General features: G+C 41.3%; 1 pseudogene; it reads right to left on the bottom strand.

Moving 5' to 3' along the window:
* Positions 1 to 19,872, bottom strand: part of LOC122829691 — a 39,315-nt pseudogene extending 19,443 nt beyond the window's left edge.
* Positions 19,873 to 21,647: the final 1,775 nt, after the last annotated feature.

Here is a 21,647-nt window from a genome sequence, read left to right as displayed (position 1 = left end):
TAGAAAACTGTTCAGGATTTTATGTGATAAAGCAAGGACTTAAATCTTTGGAAAATGCTGAATGCAGTAGACCAGAATTAGGTTTGTGAAGATAATCTTTCCTTAAACTAAATTACTTGATTTGGCCGGGAGGCACTCCGAATTTCACAGGTATCTGTGAAGTCTTGTTGTATGCTTTTATTTGCCCAAATGGCCTTAGAGCCCAGGAGACCAGGATGCAGCTGCTTGCTCCATTGTTCTTCCAGAGAGCAAATGGCCTTTGATCTCTGGCGTGAAATTAAGGGAAGGTCTAAGTTCATCTGAGTGTCCAGGGGAGCTCCTGGTTGGTCGAACCAGGGGTACGCCTTAATTGAATACATTAAAAGTTAGGAAACACCTCCACTATGAGATCGAACACAATGATAATAATTCAGATTGCTGGTATATTTCTGCCGTTTTGGCATCAGCCTTCTCCAAAGACTGGTCTTTGCCTTTTCTTTCTCTGTCATTGTCCCTTTGTCTTTTAATTCTTTTGCCTCAGGTAAAGAATGTACTTTTTCTGTAACTCTGCAGTTTTCTTGTTAACTCATACGTTGCTTGTTGTGAGATTAAACTTTGTAATTCTGTGACGTCATCGCGCATCGTTGTTCCTGCTGCCACACGCCGCCCGCCGGAAGAGCCCGGTATCCGGGACCATAAGGAAGAGAGCCAAGCTTTTTCCAAATTAAGCTAACTTAGTAATTCTCTTCCTCAACACTAGCTAATCTATATAACCTATAGCTGGGTACTATATGCATTTGAATGGAACATTGTACGTGTTATATAGTCCTTTCGTATATATCACATATATATCCATCCATCCATCCATCTTCTTCCGCTTATCCGGGGTTGGGTCGCGGGGATAGCAGCTTCAGAAGGGAGGCCCAGACTTCCCTCTCCCCAGCCACTTCTTCCAGCTCCTCCGGAGGAATCCCAAGGCATTCCCAGGCCAGCGGAGAGACATAGTCCCTCCAGCGTGTCCTGGGTCTTCCCCGGGGCCTCCTCCCGGTGTGACGTGCCCGGAACACCTCACCAGGGAGGCGTCCAGGAGGCATCCTGACCAGATGCCCGAGCCACCTCAACTGGCCCCTCTCGACATGAAGGAGCAGCGGCTCTACTCTGAGTCCCTCCTGGATGACTGAGCTTCTCACCCTATCTCTAAGTGAGATTCCAGACACCCTACGGAGAAAAGCCATTTCGGCGCTTGTATCTACAATCTCTTTCTTTCGGTCACGACCCAAAGCTCATGACCATAGATGAGGGTGGGAACGTAGATCGACAGGTAAATCGAGAGCTTTGCTTTTTGGCTCAGCTCTCTCTTCACCATGATGGACCGGTACAGCGCCCGCTTGACGGCAGACGCTGCGCCAATCCGTCTGTCGATCTCCCGCTCCCTTCTTCCCCCATTCGTGAACAAGATCCCGAGATACTTGAACTCCTCCACTTGGGGCAGGACGCCCCCCTGACCCGGAGAAGGCACTCTACCCTTTTCCGGCTCAAGACCATGGCCTCGGATTTGGACGCACTGATCGCCATCCCAGCCGCTTCACACTCGGCTGCGAACCGCTCCAGGGAGAGCTGCAGATCATGTCCCAATGAAGCCAAAAGGACCACATCATCCACAAAAAGCAGAGATGCAATCCTTTTTGCAATCCCCCCACCAAGGGGTTTTTTTGTGGGCTCTAGTGTCCCTTATTTGACAGTAGGCTGACAGGACAGGGGGAAGGAGAGGGGGGAAGACATGCGGCAAATGTCGGCCGGGTCCGGGAATCGAACCCACGACGGCCGCGTCGAGGGCTCAAGGCCTCCAAACGTGGGTCGCGTTATCCCCTACGCTTCCCCAACACAGCACGCCCCCAGAGATGCAATCCTAAGGCCATCAAAACGGATCTCCTCAACACCCTGGTTGTACCTAGAAATTCTGTCCATAAAAGTAATGAACAGAATCGGTGACAAAGGGCAGCCCTGGCAGAGTCCAACTCTCACTGGAAACGAGCCCGACTTACTGCCGGCAGTGCGGACCAGACTCTGACAGCCTGTATCAAGGAGCCCGGTACCCCATACTCCCAGAGAACCCCCCACAGGGCATCCCGAGGGACACGGTCGAACGCCTTCTCCAAGTCCACAAAACACATGTAGACCGGTTGGAGGGTGCATGAACTCCCATGCACCCTCCAGGACCCTGCTGAGGGTGTAGAGCTGGTCCAGTGTTCCACGGCCAGGACGAAACCCACACTGCTCTTCCTGAATCCAAGGTTCAACAATCCGACAGACCGTCCTCTCCAGAACCCCCGAATAGACCTTGCCAGGGAGGCTTAAGAGTGTGACCCCCTTGTAATTGGAGCACACCCTCCGGTCCCCCTTTTTGAACAGGGGGACCACCACCCCAGTCTACCAATCCAGGGGAACTGCCCCCGATGTCCATGCAATATTGAAGAGTCGCGTTAGCCAACACAACCCTACAACATCCAGAGCTTTAAGGAACTCCGGGCGAATCTCATCCACCCCCGGGGCCCTGCCACCGAGGAGCTTTTTGACCACCTTGGCAACCTCGACCCCAGAGATTGGAGAGCCCAACCCAGAGTCCCCCGCCTCAGCTTCCTCAATGGAAGGCATGTTGGTGGGTCTGAGGAGGTCTTCGGAGTATTCTGCCCACTGGCCCACAACATCCCGAGTTGAGGTAAGCAGCACACCATCCCCACTATAAACAGTGTTGGTGCTGTACTGCTTTCCTCCCTTGAGACGCCGAATGGTGGACCAGAATCACCTCGAAGCCGTATGGAAGTCTTTCTCCATGGCCTCTCCAAACTCCTCCCACGCCCGAGTTTTTGCCTCAGCAACCACCCTGGCTGCATGTCCCTTCACCCGCCGGTACCCATCAGCTGCTTCTGGAGTCCCACAGGCCAAAAAGGCCCGATAGGACTCCTTCTTCAGCCTGACGGCTTCCCTCACCGAAGGTGTCCATCAACGGGTTCGAGGGTTGCCGCCACGACAGGCACCGACAACCTTGCGGCCACAGCTCAGATGAGCCACTGTTACGTCCACAAAGGGCACAACATATTTAAGGACACGAAGACGAAAATGAGGATTCAAACGTATTTTATTGCTCAACTCTCTGGACCTTTTCTTTATCTTCTTTTTTCTGTGAAGGAAGAGAGAATTAATCCTCAGTGTTCCCCGTGTCCCAAAAAATAAAAGAAAACAAAAATCCCAAAGTATAAACAGAAAGTTGGACCTGATGAGCCGATCAAAAAGAACAAAACGATACAGCAGGGGGCCAACCCTATACAGGGCCGTCGAAGCCCCTGCTAGTACCGGACTACAAAAAAAAACTACTGAAAAGGAAAAATCGAAAACAGGACAACCGGTCCCACCAGGTCAAAATCACACGAAAAAAAAACATCAACCAAACAAAGAGCTAACAAAACTACCGTGAGGCAGGCTGGAGATGTCACAACGCGTGCATCCTAGGAGGTGATTGGAAGTGGGCATCGCCGTTACCTGGCGCAACCCAGCCTACTTATAGGCGGTCCAACAGCGTCACAAATTAACAAACCAAATTAAAATAAATGATTATCTAAACTCCAAAGTACATTAAAAACAACAAAATGCCCTACAACTAAAGTAAATACAAAACGATCCAAAAGAAAGAAAATAGAAATAAATACAATGTGCCGAAAGCACATAACACCCCCACCCAAAGACTCTGAATGGGGATTGATGTAATCCGCACAAAACTCAGCCCATTCAGAGAAAAAAAAAACAAAAAAAAACACTAGAGTCGTTCGTGGCAACTACGTTGTCCTTACCTCGAACATGTTGAATAGAGATATTAAAAAATTGAAGCCGCAGAGACCAGCCCATCAACCGGCGATTTTTATTACGCATGCGGTCTAGAAAGACTAAAGGATTATGGTCCGTAAAAACAACCACAGATCCATTGGAGCCGCTTACGTACACCTCAAAATGTTCTAAAGCCAGGACCAACGCCAGCGCCTCCTTTTCGATGGTTGAATACCATCTTTGATACCTATCAAGTTTCTTCGAGAAATAAGAAACCGGATGTTCCACCCCATCAGTACCATCTTGCAAAAGGACAGCTCCGACGCCTGAATCACATGCGTCCACAGCCAATTTAAACGGCACGTCAAAACGAGGGGCAGACAACACAGGAGCGTTAAGCAGCTTGACACCGGTCAGACCAAATAAAAGCTACTTTTGGGCTAAGTAAATCCGTTAAAGGGGCGGCTACAGAAGAAAAGTTTTTACAAAACCCCCTATAGTAACCAACCATCGCTAAATAGCGGCGTAACTCTGTACGATTGGTGGGTACAGGAACAGACAGAATAGCCTCTACTTTAGCCTCCACTGGGCGTACCTGACCTCCCCCCGCCCTTTTTCCAAGATAGGTAACTGTCGCTTGGCTAAATTGGCATTTGGAAAGATTAACAGTCAAATTGGCCTCACTCAGACGCGCAAAAACAGATGTCAAATGTTCAATGTGCTCAGCCCATGTAGTAGAACAAATAACCAAATCATCCAAGTAAGCCTCACAGAATGATAAACCAGACAAGACATTCATGAGCCGCTGAAACGTTGCTGGGGCATTACGCATCCCAAAAGCCATCACTGTGTACTGAAGGAAATCATCGGGTGTGACAAAAGCGGAAATTTCTTGGGCTCGTGCTGTTAAGGGTACCTGCCAGTATCCCTTCAGCAAATCCAGCTTGGTCACAAACTGGGCAGCCCCCACATGGTCCACACAGTCTTCCATACGCGGTAGTGGATAACAATCCGGCTTAGTCACCCCATTTACCTTCCTGAAGTCCGTACAGAAACGGTCCTCCCCATTGGCTTTAATAGTAAGGAGGCATGGCGAACTCCACGCACTACTGCTTGCAGTAGCAAGTCCATGTTTCACCATGTACTTCACCTGTGCTTTCAAACGGCGTCTCTTGTCTGGGTTCACTCTGTAAGGATGTTGTTTAATAGGCTTGGAATCACCAACATCAATATCATGGCTGAGCACACGAGTCTGAGTGGGAATGTCTGCAAACAGCGACCTATAAGACTGGATCAAATTAATGACATCAGCCTGCTTGGAAAAATCAAGGTGAGACAACAAGAGAGGTAAGTTTTCTAACACCTCCGAATTTGGAAACTGTCCTTTAGAAACATCCGGGAAAAAGACATCACCTTCAAGTCCAGCACTGGACAGCTCCTCCCGTGCGTCCGCCCCTGCACCGACGCATGAGTCAGCTCGTTCACTGGAAACGCAACTCACTGCTTTAGACAGAGAGGGCGCACGCTCAATGTAAGGCTTTAGCATATTGATATGGCATAGGCGAGACATCCGCCTCCGATCAGGAGTAGAAACCATAAAATCTCTATCACCAACCTTCCTCTTGATTACATAAGGGCCACTGTAGCGTGCTTGTAAGCTGGAGCCGGGAACTGGAAGCAACACCAACACTTTGTCCCCAGGCTCAAAAACTCTAGTGGCCGCCTTTCTGTCAAATAAAGATTTCATTTTAGCCTGTGCAGTTTGAAGATTTTCTTTGGCTATCTCGCACGCACGGCTCAGCTTCAGTCTAAAATTACTGACGTAGTCCAACAGATTTTGGTCAGATTTTTCACACAACCATTTCTCTTTCAATAGCTTTACAGGACCACGAACAGCATGAGCAAAAACCAAGTCCGCCGGGCTAAACCCCAGAGACTCCTGAACTACTTCCCGTATAGCAAACAGTTGTAAATGTACCCCTTCATCCCAGTCCTTTTCGAACTCCAAACAGTAGGTGCGAAGCATTGTTTTTAACGTTTGATGGAAACGCTCGAGTGCGCCCTGACTTTCCGGGTGATAAGCGCTGGAATGACAGTGCTTTATGTCAAGTTGATTTAAAACCTGCGCAAATACTTTAGACATAAAGTTAGACCCTTGGTCAGTCTGCACAACCCGAGGTAAGCCAAACAATGAAAAAAACTTTGTTAATGCTTTAACCACTACTGGCGTAGATATTTTTCGCACCGGAAAAACCTCTGGAAAACGAGTGGAGGTACACATCACCGTTACCAAGAACTTATTCCCCGCTTTGGTTCGAGGCAACGGACCCACACAGTCAACCAGCACTCGTTCAAAGGGTTCAGCAATGGCTGGAATGGGATACAACGGAGCAGGAGGAATAGTCTGATTCGGTTTTCCAGATTTTTGACAGAAATGACACGAATTACAATATCGCACGACATCACTCTTCAACCCCGGCCAAAAGAAATGACGCAAAATGCGATCATAGGTTTTTCTTATGCCAAGATGACCAGCTAGTGGATTGTCATGTGCTAATTGCAAAATCTCTGGTCGATATGGGGTTGGGACAACAATCTGTTTCACGACACTCCACTCTTCAACAGGGGAAACACTTAAAGGCGTCCATTTACGCATCAAAATCCCATCATTTAAAAAATAACCAGTAGACATAGAATCAGACTCATCAGTCAATGCATCGTTAAACAAAGATGCTAAGCTTTTGTCAGTTTTTTGGAGCTCCATCAATTGCTGTCTAGATAATGACAGAGCCTTGGCATCAAACATGACCTCCTTCAAACCTTCCTTTACTGGGACATGTTCAGGTTCAGCGTTGCACAGAAAAGTTTCACTCAAGTCCAGGTCATCTTTATCTTCCTCTTGTTGACGCTTAAGTGCTGCGCGCGTAACTGCGCACGATGTAAACACATCAGGGAATGTACGAGTAAGCTCATCTGGACAGGTGCACAACACCGGGACGGGTGTAACGTCTGGAGTAACTAACACTCGACCCCCAGCCAAGTCGTTGCCCATGATCATGGAGACGCCCGGTATGGGAAAACTAGGGCGCACCCCAACAACCGCGTCACCAGACCACAGCTCAGACTGGATGACGACTTTGTGCAGAGGGACACCAATATCTTGCATGCCAAAACCACGAACCGGCACATCCGAACCAATTGCAGTGTCAACATTTAACGGCAAAATCCCCTCCAAAATAAAGGATTGTGAAGCAGCAGTATCCCGCAATATTTTTACAGGGATTTTCTCACCAGTAGTAGACACAGAAACAAATCCGTCCATAACGAAAGGCTTAAAATCAGCATACTCACAAGACTTTTCAGTTGAAAGCGACTGGGTAACGTGATTTACCGTTTTAATTAGAGCGACCGGCTTAGTGTTCTTTTTCTTTAATACCGGACAATTGGCCACAATGTGTCCTCTCTTTTTACAATAAAAACACGTTACATTTACTTTTAAATCCAACGCATGGTCTGACTTACTTTCAACGCCACTAAGGGCAGCAGGAGTATCTGATTCTGCGAATGAAACAGGTTTTGCACACTCTTTCCCGTTATTTTCTGATTTGTCAAATTTATTAAAAACATGTGATCGCTCAAAATTAGCTTTGTGCGTCAACATGTACTCATCAACGAGTATTGCCACTTTTGACACGTCTGACACTTTATTTTCATTCAAATAGATGGCAACTCTCTCTGGCAAGTTGTTTTTAAAATCTTCCATTAAAATGAGCTGCTTAAGTTGTGCAAAGTCCGCAACATTTTTAGCAGAGCACCAACGATCAAAGAGAATTTCTTTGTCTCTGACAAAATCTGCGTAAGTCTGATGATAATGTTTTTTTAACTTACGAAACTTTTGGCGATACGCTTCAGGCACTAATTCATACGCCCGCAAAATAGCATTCTTAACTTTGTCAAAATCAAGACTATCTGCGACAGACAGAGAAGCATATGCTTCTTGCGCTTTGCCACTTAATGCACATTGCAACAACAAAGTCCACACCTCTTTAGGCCATTTAAGTGTGAGTGCCACCCTTTCAAACAACGTGAAATATTTATCAACATCCCGCTCATTAAATGGAGGAACCAAGCGAACATTTTTACTCACGTCAAAATCATTTGATTGGGATTGCGAAGACACAGCACCAATTTCAAGTTCTTTCAAACGCAGTTCGGCATGTATCTCTACTTTCCTTTGTTCAAGATACAGCTCCTTCTCTCTCAAAGCAAGCCGTCCTAATTCAACTTCAAGTTCCTTCAAACGAACCGGATCATCTGACCACGAAGCTCTGGATGGAGACCCAACAGGACTTTTTGGTAAACTTGTAGCAGGAAAAATCCCAACCTGAACCAGTGCTGCCAACAACTCAACTTCAATTGTTCCTCTTTTAGCACGCTTATTTACTGTAACCTTGAAGTGATCGGCTACCAACAGCAACTGATCCTTTGTGCATTTACTCAAGGACTCCAATGTGGGCTTTTTAACAAACTCATCCAGGTCAAACTCCATGTCAAGACCACAGAATCAAGCCACAATTTTCACTAAAACCCCATGCACAAACAAAAAGCTACCAGAACCCCACCCACTATCTTAATTAAATCTCTGCAACACACACCAGCTATTCCAAACTGCATAGAAAAACCACAAAACCGTAACAAACTCAAAACAAGCTCAGGACACGACTAGTCACCAAAGGTAAACCTTGTTTAAACGAGCCCCCATAAATATGTTACGTCCACAAAGGGCACAACATATTTAAGGACACGAAGACGAAAATGAGGATTCAAACGTATTTTATTGCTCAACTCTCTGGACCTTTTCTTTATCTTCTTTTTTCTGTGAAGGAAGAGAGAATTAATCCTCAGTGTTCCCCGTGTCCCAAAAAATAAAAGAAAACAAAAATCCCAAAGTATAAACAGAAAGTTGGACCTGATGAGCCGATCAAAAAGAACAAAACGATACAGCAGGGGGCCAACCCTATACAGGGCCGTCGAAGCCCCTGCTAGTACCGGACTACAAAAAAAAACTACTGAAAAGGAAAAATCGAAAACAGGACAACCGGTCCCACCAGGTCAAAATCACACGAAAAAAACATCAACCAAACAAAGAGCTAACAAAACTGCCGTGAGGCAGGCTGGAGATGTCACAACGCGTGCATCCTAGGAGGTGATTGGAAGTGGGCGTCGCCGTTACCTGGCGCAACCCAGCCTACTTATAGGCGGTCCAACAGCGTCACAAATTAACAAACCAAATTAGAATAAATGATTATCTAAACTCCAAAGTACATTAAACAACAAAACGCCCTACAACTAAAGTAAATACAAAACGATCCAAAAGAAAGAAAATAGAAATAAATACAATGTGCCGAAAGCACATAACACCGCCTCAACAATATATATATATGTATATATATTTATATCTGTCAGGCCAAGATCAATATTAGCCTGACAGTCAATATGTATAACCCATAGGTGTTTAAACACTTGGATAAGAATTGTTCCCAAGATTTGAAAAACTCTGGGAGAAAACTTAGGATATTGCTCCATTTTACAGTTAATATTTTAATTTCATCAACATAATTCTCTCTGGAAGTAAAATTTACATTTTGGAGTCTGTCTTGAATCTCACAGTATTGGGAAGGAGCTGAAGATTAGGGTGAAGGCATTAGGGCATTTTAATCTTTTATTAAAAGTATTTATATTCAATAATTGAGACTGAACTCTTTTCAATTCTATATGTTTCCTTGCAGCTATGAACCATATTTCACCACACACACACCCCCACACACACACCTCACACATACATGCATAAGTGCATGCACGTAAGCCCACTTTCTCACTATTCTCTTTACTTCACTAGGAAACTGCGAGAAAGCAGGTGTTCATACAACTTTTGACAGGAATCTTTTCTGTTCCCGTGGATAAACTCCACCCACACTGAGTGACACTCAGTGGAGGAAAACATAAATGCTCTCTGCATGAGTCATTTATCTTGATTTTAATCAGCGGGTCAATTTGACCCTGAACAGTATGTGTGTCTCAAGTTCAATTATAAAGATCACCCATTGAAAAAAAAAATCTAAATGTCATATAAAAGTTTTTACAAAAGATCAATTTCAAGAAAATTATTGTTTTTTTTGTATGTGTGTATGTTTTTTTCAGTGGACATGAAAAATGTAAAGTCCATTTGTTATGTCCAAATGAATAAATGAGTAGGTTGTTGTCATTGATCCTTAATTTCTGAGAAATAAAAAAACTATCATTGCACAAATATTGATTCAAATGGTTAGTATTGGAGTTAATAATCATATACAAAAAACTTTTGGAGAAATGTTTTGGTTTCTGACACCATTGCATGATTAAACACTCTCCGGGTCAAATTGACCCACGAACATTATTGCTGTACCTCAGAAACGAACATAACAGGACGGTTAAAGACATCAAAGTCAATGTTTCGGTGTCATAAAGCTCAATAACTCAATATTATGGGCAAATCTGAAGAGGCGTGTGCGAGCAAGGTGACTTATAAACCTGACAGCAGCTCTTTTAGGAGAAATGGGACAGTATTCCTAGAAGCAATAGTCAGAAGCTTGTGGAAGAAAATCAAAAATGTTTGACCCAAGTCATAAAGTTTGAAGGTAATAAATAAATCTCTTATCACTCACATTATTTATATACATCTAGCATATATATATAAAAAAGTAATTCTATCTTATCTATATAACCAGGTGAAAAATGGGTACATGTCAAAAGTGTATTTTGTAAACCATGCTTTGCTTTTATTTCACCGACAGGTTGTAATTTTTGTTTTTGTCAGCATGTGGTGCTGTTGATACAGAGAGGTCTAAAATTACTGGAAGTAGAAAAAACCTCTTGTTCATGTACAGTGGCACTCTAACTGGTAAAACGGAAGAGAAGGACTTTTTTTTGAGCCGAGACCTGTTGGAGAAGACGACTCTATGGCCACATGAGCAAAGAATCCAGGCGTTCAGTAATTAATTTTTGAACTGAATTATTATCTGTGGACAAAGCCACAGAGATTATATTAATGTTATGTTTTTCTGTTTGTCCTCTTTCAGATGTGCCACTGCCGTTTGTTATATGCCGTTATTAGATTTCAGCTTTTATGTGAAGCTGCGTTGCTACACTGTTGAGTGGAAACAACGTTGTTAGCCCGCCATTTCACTGAAGCTAAGGCTCTCTACTGATAAAATACGAGTCATTCATTTCTCCATATATTGAACCCCAGTCTTTTCAGTTCTTTGCTACTCAAAGGGAAAAGTGTTTTTTTGAAAATAAAGAACCCCTTTTATTTGAAGCTCCGTGTGCTTTATTAATCCCGGCTTCATCTAAAATTTGATATTTTTGGTCTAATTTAACCTCAGTGAGGACAAAAAAAGTGGATAGGTTTTTGTTTCTTTTCATGTAAACATCTGGTATCAACTGTATTTGTATAAGTAAAAAAAGTATCAACATTAAAAGGGATTTCTTTTTATCTAAATCTGTATCTCTTACGTAGGGCAGTCGTATCTTCCTCAGTAGTTGTGTCTCTTTTCTGTCTGGATGTTGTTTTGCATTTTAGCTCTGAAATTGAACACAAAACATCTTTTAGGTAAGTAACAATTTAATAACCTTAAAGAAGACGATTATTATCAAAATAATAGTCAGTGTTTAATCCTTCTGCCAGTATGAAAATCCATCAAAAACACCTCCTCGTATCGTTTTCATCTAAAAATAATTCTGATTATCACCCTTTAGAATTTCAAAATAATAATTAAGGATTCTTATCAATAAATGTAACTCAACTCCATGAAGGTATTTGAAGTGTATATAGAACCTCATTTAGTTGGACTGAAAATCAAAACACAACTTGACAACAAGGTGAAGTGAAGTCACCTTGTCTGTAGGCAGTTCCTGAAGCGGTGCTTGACTCAAACACCAGCCCAGCATCAAAGAACACGTTCATACCGTCGCTCCCACCACCTGGTGTGCAGCCTATGTCGTGATGCTCTACCTCGTCCCACACCTGCAGGGTGCAGAAGTAAACCAACCAGGTTAAAGAAAACCAAGCATACACAGTCAATTTCTAGATTTTCAGATACTGTTAGATGTACCTTTTTCTGGGTGAGACGGTGCTTGTTGTTCAGAACGTAGACGCCTTTGTCAACTGCGACGAGGCCCACTGTGGCCCCTGGATCTCCTCTGACTTTCAGAGTGAACATCCTGCGAGGTTTATAGTACCGAAGCGGTCTCTTTAATTCCAAGGTCAACTACACGGGAAGAAAATAGCACTAAGTATTTCCAAACATCTACATACCAAGGATTTGCCCAGGTTTGACTCACAGAGTCGGTGGTATGAGTCTTACCGAGCCCATGCACGAGTCTGTCACATCCACCCAAACAGAGTCCGACACCACTTCATTATCGGTTGGGTGGTAGTAGGCTACGATGCGGAATGAGGGCAACATCTCTTTGGTGATGGGAAGAGTATGGACAATGAGTGGTTCGCCTCTTCTTAAACGCTCAGATTTCAGCAGCTGGCCTCTGCTTAGGATCTGGGGTGTGCAGAATTGGATATTAGTCAGATATCAGATATGTACAGAGAACCTAGCACAATTAAGAGGAGGGAGCAATTCTGTGTGTGCATCATTGGCAAGTGCAAGAAATGTCTCACCAGGCATGTGATATCCTTTTCAAGCTGCAGATTACTGAGGAAGAAGTTCATTGTCAGATTGTCTCCTACTTTCACCTCAGCTGTGTTTATGGCTGCAAGGTTACAAAGTTGCAAATATTGTTAAGGCATAATAAATGAGACTGGTGACCTGCACCGGACGTCTTTGGTCTCAAAGACATAGGTACTGCCTACCTATGTGGATATAGCTCTTGCTACTGGACAAATAAGCTGATGCTTCCATCTCAGTCGCTGCTTGTCTTGATGGGGTAAGATCGTGTTTGTACGTTTTTGCCTGCAATTTCATTCATACATGCACTGCGTAAGCATACATATCAAACTTTCTACCACTTCAAAGACAAAATACATTTTTACATTGTTCTTAAACAATGACTGTTGACGGTGTAATAAAAAAAAGGCAGAAAGCATGTTGTTCTTCCACATCGTGTTGGTTTGGGAGCCCTGATGTCTGTACATTTGTCTTTTGATTTTCCTGCAGTGATTGGGTTGGCTTGTTGAAAAATACACTTGTTTCCAGTTGTGTGTATATAAATACACATTTCATCAGTATGATGTTTAGTCAATTTCAACAAATTGCTGTTGCCTTGACTTTGAGCTAGAGTCACAATACTTCATCACCAACAAACTTACAGTGAATCTCAGTTTGGAAGCCGTTGCTGCTGTAGTAATGGTGAGTCTTGCCATCCCATTGGCTGCTGTGATTCCCCTCACATCACCAGGACTTACTACCACAGGGATATTTTCTGCTGGACTGTCATCGGGATGTACTACTTCAACCTGCCATTGAGTGCAGGAAAATGGATTAGACAGGTTCTGAACCTCTTAAAGTACATTTTAGGATTAATATGATGTTAATAGTTTAGTTTACCCTGCATGCAGTTAGAACGGTGTTGGGTCCACATTATCTAAAAGGAAAATCCATCTCATCAATTCATAGTTTAATGTGTTTTTACCTGGCTAAACCCGCTGCTTCTCTGAAGAGCTGTTAATTGCATGTTGTGTGAATTTTTTTCTCTACTGGATTAATGTTGCCATTTGTTGAAATGATGTCATCCAAAAGCAAAGTTTAAATAACAAGTACGCTCTGGGGTTGCTTCATTTTCTCTCTCTGAAATGTGCAATACGGGGTTTTGCTAAGGTGTTCTAGAATAATAAAATATCCAAAGCCACATTCACTTAGTTTAACTCCAAAGCCACATGCCTTTTGTTTTAGAAAACCTTTGGTCTAATTTGGCTCTGGATCTTTTCTTCCAGGGTGGGACACCACTATTGTGTCTGTCTGCCATCTCTTTGCACACACACACATCTCTCTTTTTTCTCTTCAGATGTTCATGCTGAGTTGTGATACTGGTATGTTGCTGCTGTTTTTCTGACAATCTACCATTAGAAGAATGTGAGCAGAATGGCTGTTATTAGTCTGGAGGTTATTTTTCAATATCCATTTTGTTTCATCATATTTGATTTGATCCTTTAACTAATATATAGCTGCATGATTAGTAATTTAGTTATGGGATCTGGTGGTTGAATATTTCGACTATATGGTTAATTTTCATTAATAAACTCTCATACTTATTGTGGTGTATGTGTGCAGTCTTTACAGTTCAGTAGTGTTGAATTCATTCCTTCCTGAGCGACTGGTGTGTTTGACAAAAGATTCCTGATTATCAGCTGCAGCCCCAACTTCATTTAGCATTTTATTGATAACTTATGAATGATAATTATTAGTAATTGATTAGCCAAACATTAATGTACTCCCTGTTGCACAACATAAAGTAACCAGGCACTTTATAGAGACATAATAAAAACGATATTTACTCAAACATTACTAAATTTTAAAGCTCTTTAGATACCAACATCTTAACAGAGAAATAAGAAAAATAACATTTGGTTCCGTACCACAACGTCAAACAACAGTCCAGGTTTGAAAAATTTGGGGGTTCTTGTGAAGGTGATTTTATACGGCGATGTGACAATCTGGATGCCTCTCAACTCTGCTTCCACCATTTCATTACCTGCAAAAACCAAATTGAGAAAATAGTACTGTGTAATGTCATTAGGGAGCAGATGTTCAGTAACATCAAGAAGAGGCATCATTTTCGGTTTGAGTGTAAGTTATTTTGTCTCATCAGATTAAGGAAAACACCTTTGAACGTAACGGATTTCTTTATTACTCAACACTGAGGTAGAAAAACTATATATTTTTTCAAATATCAGTGTTGCTTTCTTCACCTCGTCTGTTTTCATATTGCTGCTTGATCATGTGATAAATAAGAGTTATTTTAAATGTAATAAAACACTAAAAATTCAACACAGTCACTCACCGCTCTCTGTCAGCACACTGACAGACGCAAAGATGGATTTTCCTACAAGACTGTGAATTTGTGGGAAAGTCTGAGTGATCTGATTCCTTTGCAGTGTGACCTGCCCTTCGCCATTCACAACCTACGATCCAACAACCCCAAGTTAGGTCAGCCTGACTTATTTTATCTTAAACAACATAAAATATAGTACAGGAGCTCACTGGGACTCGTGTGAGAGAGTGTGGGAGGATTTTCTTCACTTTATCTTCCGCGATACCAAACCTCACATAAGCAGTCCCATAAATCTTCTTTCCAAATAGCTTCCTAAAACCAAAGGAGTAGACAAATTAAGAATAAAAGTGACAAACAAATCCCCCTTTTCTTTCAGTTATGAAGATGATAAAAAGTCATTGCATACGTAGCTTTGATGTTGATGGTGAGTTGTTCACTGTCGACGTAGAAGAAAGGGTCCACCGGCACCAACTGAACCTCAAAACTAGGAAGTACTGCAAAATGAAAACATGTTTTATCTTACTCATCACTAGGTGAACAACAGCGTGAATGTTGGATACATTTGAAAGCGGTCTACATAACTGAGTGTTTACCATATTCTTTGACCTCAAATTCAGCAAAATATCTCTGCTGTGGGTTGCTTTGGAGCCTTGCAACCACCTTCCACAGTCCAGGGCTAAAGAAGACACATAGAAACACACACAGGGCCAAAGATCTCTGATCAACTGGGAAACCTGTTAAAACCTCTAAATATCCCGTGAATCTGATTTCTGTCCAGAAGTTAATTCTTATGAAAGGGATTTGATTCTTATGCTTTGTGTTCCTATTAAATAATAGGATTTAATAATCCTATTAAATAGGATTATTTAATAATTAGGATTATTAAATAATCCTAATTTAATAATTAGGATTATAAAAACACAAAAATGTCAATAATAATAATAATAATAATAATATACAAATAAAGTGAAAAATTACATTCTTGCTAATCTGCTACATTTAGTTCCTTGTTAAGTGACTTACTTGTTCGTGGCAGTTTGCATATTAATACATTTTATTCAAGAAATAAAACCTGTATGACTGTGATCAATCTAAACAATCCAGAATTTAAATATACTCAAAATTTAAATACACTCAAACACAATTTGCATTATGGAGGAACTGATTGCCAAACTGTAACATGACCAAGTCTTTAATAGCAAATATGTTTATTTGAGTAAATAAAGGTATTATATATTAAATAAATAAACATTCACCTTTATTGAGTAAATAAAGAAGAGTGTTTATATATTTAACATAGTAAAAATGTTTTGTAGTTATTGTAATTTTACTCACCTAGCCATCTCACTAAGTTGGTAATCTCCATAGAATAGACCAGAGTTCAAAGTTACTGTATCCGTTGGTATGATGATTTCATCGGGAGTCTAAAGTAAACATTTACAGTGAACAGGTTTTTAAAGTTAGCCCATTTATATTTTGATAACACCCTTCTTTTGCTCCAGTTATCTCTTTTAGCTGATTTTAGCATTTTCCTTTTCCCAGAACCTAAATATGAAAATAATTTGCTAAACAGGATCAGAAAAAATAACCGTGGATTGATCCTGGATATTTATTGTTTTCCCTGTTATCACATGATACAGTAGGAAAAGAATGAAACACAGCACCATAATCTCCATGAGCACACCAACGTCTTGGTTCTGATTGATTCTGCCCACCGGCTCCATTTGGTAAGTCAAGGCAAACAACCTGAAATAAACTGGCAGAGAGACAGAAAGACATAACAGTTTCTCACAGATTTTAATTATATCTTTAAAAAAATGGCACATTTATTTATAATTTCACTTTTTCTTTCAAATATCTGTTTGCTAATGAGTGTGCACAAATGTAGTAAACAACTCTAATGTTTGTTTAGTTTACTAACTCTTTATTTCTGCTGCGATTTAAAAACTGGTAGCCAGCAGAACTTAGCAGAGCTGAATGATCTGATCATGAGTAAATTTATTTCCTTTCTGGTGTGTTGGATCTAAAAGAAGCAGGATGGCAGCTCCCGAGGACCGGACTGCAGCACCTTTGCTTTAGGCCGTGCAGTGACTTCATGAGGATCAGTTTATTTTTATTTTTATTTAATTTATTAACAAAAACATTTATACTCGAAAACTCCATCACACCATGGAAACTTAATTGATCCTACTGGCTGAGCCAAGAAAAGAGAAACAAAGAGTAGAGATAGGAAATGACCAATCAGAGGAAGGATTGCATGCAGCTGGGTTCCTAAACTAACTTTGAACTTTGACCTGTGCACTGCTTCCACTGATTTTGGGAGCTGGTCAGATCATAATGTAAATAAACACAGTGTGAGGACTGTAAGTGTGTAAAAGTAATAAATAGCACATTTAATAAGTTATTTGTCTGTTAATTAACTTAAGTTAATAAGGTGGAAGTTATTTAAACATTTATCTATTTCATGGCTCATTTAAATAATAATTTAATGATTAATATATTTAATTTTCTCCCTTTTAAACTTTCCATAATATCCTTCTATCCTCATTTTTTGTTCATTGTTGGAGGTCAAAAATTTTAATAATTATTTTATACTTTGTCCTTGAGCTTTAATTCTTGGCAGCAGAGTGAGATGCCTAAGCCAATCGTGTAATTAGGTAAGGCAAGTAGAAGAAATAAAGTTGCACAGATTACATCGATGTCTATGGTAAACATATAGATACTGCTTGCATCTATATATTTATTTAAGCTGTGTTGGAATCGGTCAGGGTATTTGCACTTTTCCTAAAATGATTCTTTCTAAGACCATATGATTTCCTAAAGCTAAAACTTATTACCATACCTCTCATAAAGATTATTTTATGTGAGTCAGACATTTAAATATGATATCCGTTTTGTTCAACATTGTTGGAAAAGCGCCTTCCTACCCCTGCTGTTGGGAGTATAGAGCGTCTTGTCCGTCTGTATGAAGATGTACCCAGTCTGGAGAGACACCAGGACGATGTTTTCCAGAGTTTTGCCTGGAAAATTGGCTTGAACATAAACATATTGCTTCATAGTGGGATTCATGCTGAATTCTGCTGCTGGTATCTGAAACCAGAGTGAGGAGGCAGACGGATAAGAAACACTTAAGGCATGTTGACAGTCCTGTTATAGAACAATTTGCAAGAGTGTTTTACTCACAGTTATTTTTCCAAACCCCTGGTAGTTATTCGCCGCGTTGAGGGTCACAGACGTCCCAGTCAGCTTCTTGTTTTTGGCCGGATGGTTCATCACGTTGATGCTGACGACCATGTCCCCTCCAGTGCAGTCCTGACATTCCACAAAGATGTTTTCTGCTGTTCCCACTCGCATCAGGTTGGGGGCAGACATCACTTTGCTGCAGGTAAACGATATGGTACATGGGTATTTTGAAAGAAAAGAACTACAAATTACTGGGGATGTGTGAACCAACATTTATTTTCACAACAAAATGCTTCCGGCATCCTGCTAATTTACTGTTTTGAGTGATGACTTTTCCTCAGTACATTTAAATGAGGCTAATACTATGTCATGATGATCACAAGGGGGAAAAAAAACATAAATTTGAACATTCAAAACTGAATTCTTTTAATGGCCAATGATCATTTAGGGAAAGGAAGTTATTACATCTTTCAGTTTAGAGCAAACTGCAAGCAGACCTTTCTTACAGTATCTTGGCTGATGACGTCAATTTTCTGCGTTATTTTAGAATGGCAGCAAAGGAAGTGAACAAAGCTGTTCAGTTTGTGTTGGCCACGCTGCTAAATATTGAAATAACATTAACAACCACCTTGTTTGGTTGCTAATGTCAAATATTAACCACCTGTTTGTCATTGGTTGTTACACTACAAAGTGCATGTCTCTCTTTGTAGTGTAGGATGGTTGTTTACAGCGCAGCCAATTTCTGGTAAGTTAGTGTCAAACTGGCACAGGAAAAAGTTAGTGATGGAGTAAAATTTAAAACCTCAAAAGAGTCCACGTCTCCAGGAGTCATATCTCAACAGCTGAGAGTCCAGATCCTCTTTATGAAGCAAAAACTAGAACAAGGGGTTGATTTTTGCCAGACCATAAAATGATATGAATATTTTTATAAGACATTGTACTTTCAAACTGGAAATCTTGGCGTCTGATGTTTGTCAAGTTGATACCTGCTATTGATCTTTTGATTAATCATTTAGATTGATTTCATTTTTAAGCTGGGCTGCACAGTGGTGCAGTTGGTAGAGCTGTTGCCTTGCAGCAAGAAGGTCCTGGGTTTGATTCCCGGCCCGGAGTCTTTCTGTATGGAGTTTGCATGTTCTCCCTGTGCATGTGTGGGTTCTCTCCGGGTTCTCCGGCTTCCTCCCACAGTCCAAAAACATGACTGTCAGGTTAATTGGTCTCTCTAAATTCTCCCTAGGTGTGAGTGTGTGTGTGCATGGTTGTGTGTCCTGTATGTCTCTGTGTTGCCCTGCGACAGACTGGCGACCTGTCCAGGGTGACCCCACCTCTCAAAATTTAGCTGGAGATCGGCACCAGCAACTCCCGGCCCCACTAGGGACAAGGGTATTTTAAGATTACTTATTAAGTAGAGGGCAATGATCTGTTGTTTGGACTATGTACTCAGTAAATGCAAACACCAAATGAAATGCAGGCCAACATTTTGGCAGCAAGTAAAGCAAAACGGTTTAGTAGCAGTAAGTACTATAAGTTTGCAAACTATTAGTAATACATGTTAGATAATCATACAAGAAAAATACAAAGCCATACAAAATATTTTAATTTATATGGCTTATATTTGAAGAAACAGATGAATTGCATCTTTAGGCTTTAATTTCTATATATTTCTATTGTGCTGCAGACACTTAGGTCTACTTACAAATTAGCTCCATCAGCCAGAGGAGCCCAGGAGGCAAAGGCCAGAGAGACCAGCTGCAGTAGAAGAGTCCTTCTCATCCTCCAGATTGGTTCCTATCTGCTGACAGTGTGAACCAAAACTCTACAGTCTTTTAACACTCCCAAACCTGAAGGTCCTCCCACATCTCCCCTTGTCAAAGTCCCATCTGTTCTCTCACTTGCACACCCAAACATAGGCAGATGTACACATGACTTCATGGCGGTATTTATACGAAACATTCAACTCTGATCAAATATATCTCTGTAAATTCTCATTAGGCATGTGTGTGAGTGAGTGCATGGTGGTTTGTCCAGTTTGTGTCTGTGTTCCCCTGCCATGGACTGGCAATGGATTGTATACCGCCTCTCGCTCATTGACGGGTGGGGTTAGACACTGGCTTCAGTGAAAAATAATTGTACTGAGAGCAAAGTTCTTTCATTCACAGTGAACATGGGTGGGTAAAACAACGCCAAAGACAAATGGAGTAGGAATTTGAACTGACAATGGCAATCCACCAGAAACAAGACGAACTCTGACTTTCACTGTTTCACAAGGAGGTTCAGTGATGATCATAACCCAAAGTGTTGGTGTGACAATTTTTGGAGCATTTGAAATTTGGTTTCAGAATGTAACTGATTAAATGAAAAATCTAATTAATGATCACAGCTTAAGAAAATTTCTACAAAGTTAGTGTCTCATTAAAGGCCCCATGCACAGGGAAACATGCAAACTCCATACAGAAAGACCCCGGGCCGGGAATCGAACCCAGGACCTTCTTGCTGCAAGGAAACAGCTTGACCAACTGCACCACTATGCAGCCCAGCTTAAAAATATAAACAACCTAAACGATTAATCAAAGGATCAATAGCAGGTCTCAACTTGACAAACATCAGACGCCAAGATTTCCAGTTTGAAAGTACAATGTCTTATAAAAATATTCATATCATTTTATGGTCTGGCAAAAATCAACCCCTTGTTCTAGTTTTTGTTTCATAAAGAGGATCTGGACTCTCAGCTGTTGAGATATGATTCCTGGAAGCGTGAACTCTTTTGAGGTTTTAAATTTTACTCCATCACTAACTTTTTCCTGTGCCAGTTTGACACTAACTTATCAGAAATTGCCTGCGTTCTGTGTTTGCATAGTCTTGGATCTTTATCATTGGTTGAGTTACTAGGTACATAGTCCAAACAACAGATCATTGCCCTCTATTTACAAAGTAATCTTAAAAATATGAACAACCTACACGTTTAATCAAAGGATTAATAGCAGGTCTCAACTTGACAACGTCTGACGCCAAGATTTCCAGTTTGAATGCACAATGTCTTTTAAAAGTATTCATATCCTTTTATGGTCTGGCAAACCACATTTTTTGAGAAAATCAACAAATGGAAATTGCGATACATCACCGTAGCAGTGCCAGGTTGGCTAACGCTAGCTAGCTAGCTAGCTAGCATGTTTTCTCTGTGTTACACCCAGGACTGTATATCTAGCTTACTGTGTTCACTTGTCTGCATGCTGGCAGACAAGTGTTTGTGTTTTGTGTTGCGTTGTATCACCGTAACCACAATGTAATAGCTATTTAAAAAGCTATATGGCTATGAAAAAATTACCAATATATGTGTAGCCTGTATATGCAGATATCTTTTTGTTTTCAATTTGAACAAAGGCTTTCTACTACTTAAAACTACTTTTTCTTTTGCAAATAAAAGAATAGTCTTTTTCTTGTCAGCCAGTATGGACTGATCCTAATTGTTCAAGCAGATTATGAACCTGTACCGGTTATATAGGATATAACATTACTGATATGCTGCCTTTGAAAATGTTAAATTGACGCAAATGGAAGTTGTTCTTGAGTTAAGCTCGTCTCTTTCACCTTTCTTTTTGGCATGTTGACTAATTCAACCC

Source organism: Gambusia affinis, linkage group LG04 (genome assembly GCF_019740435.1).
Source record: "Gambusia affinis linkage group LG04, SWU_Gaff_1.0, whole genome shotgun sequence".
NCBI classification, from domain to species: domain Eukaryota; kingdom Metazoa; phylum Chordata; class Actinopteri; order Cyprinodontiformes; family Poeciliidae; genus Gambusia; species Gambusia affinis.
Note: the sequence above shows the minus strand (reverse complement) of the source record. Positions and strands in the feature narration are given on the sequence as shown.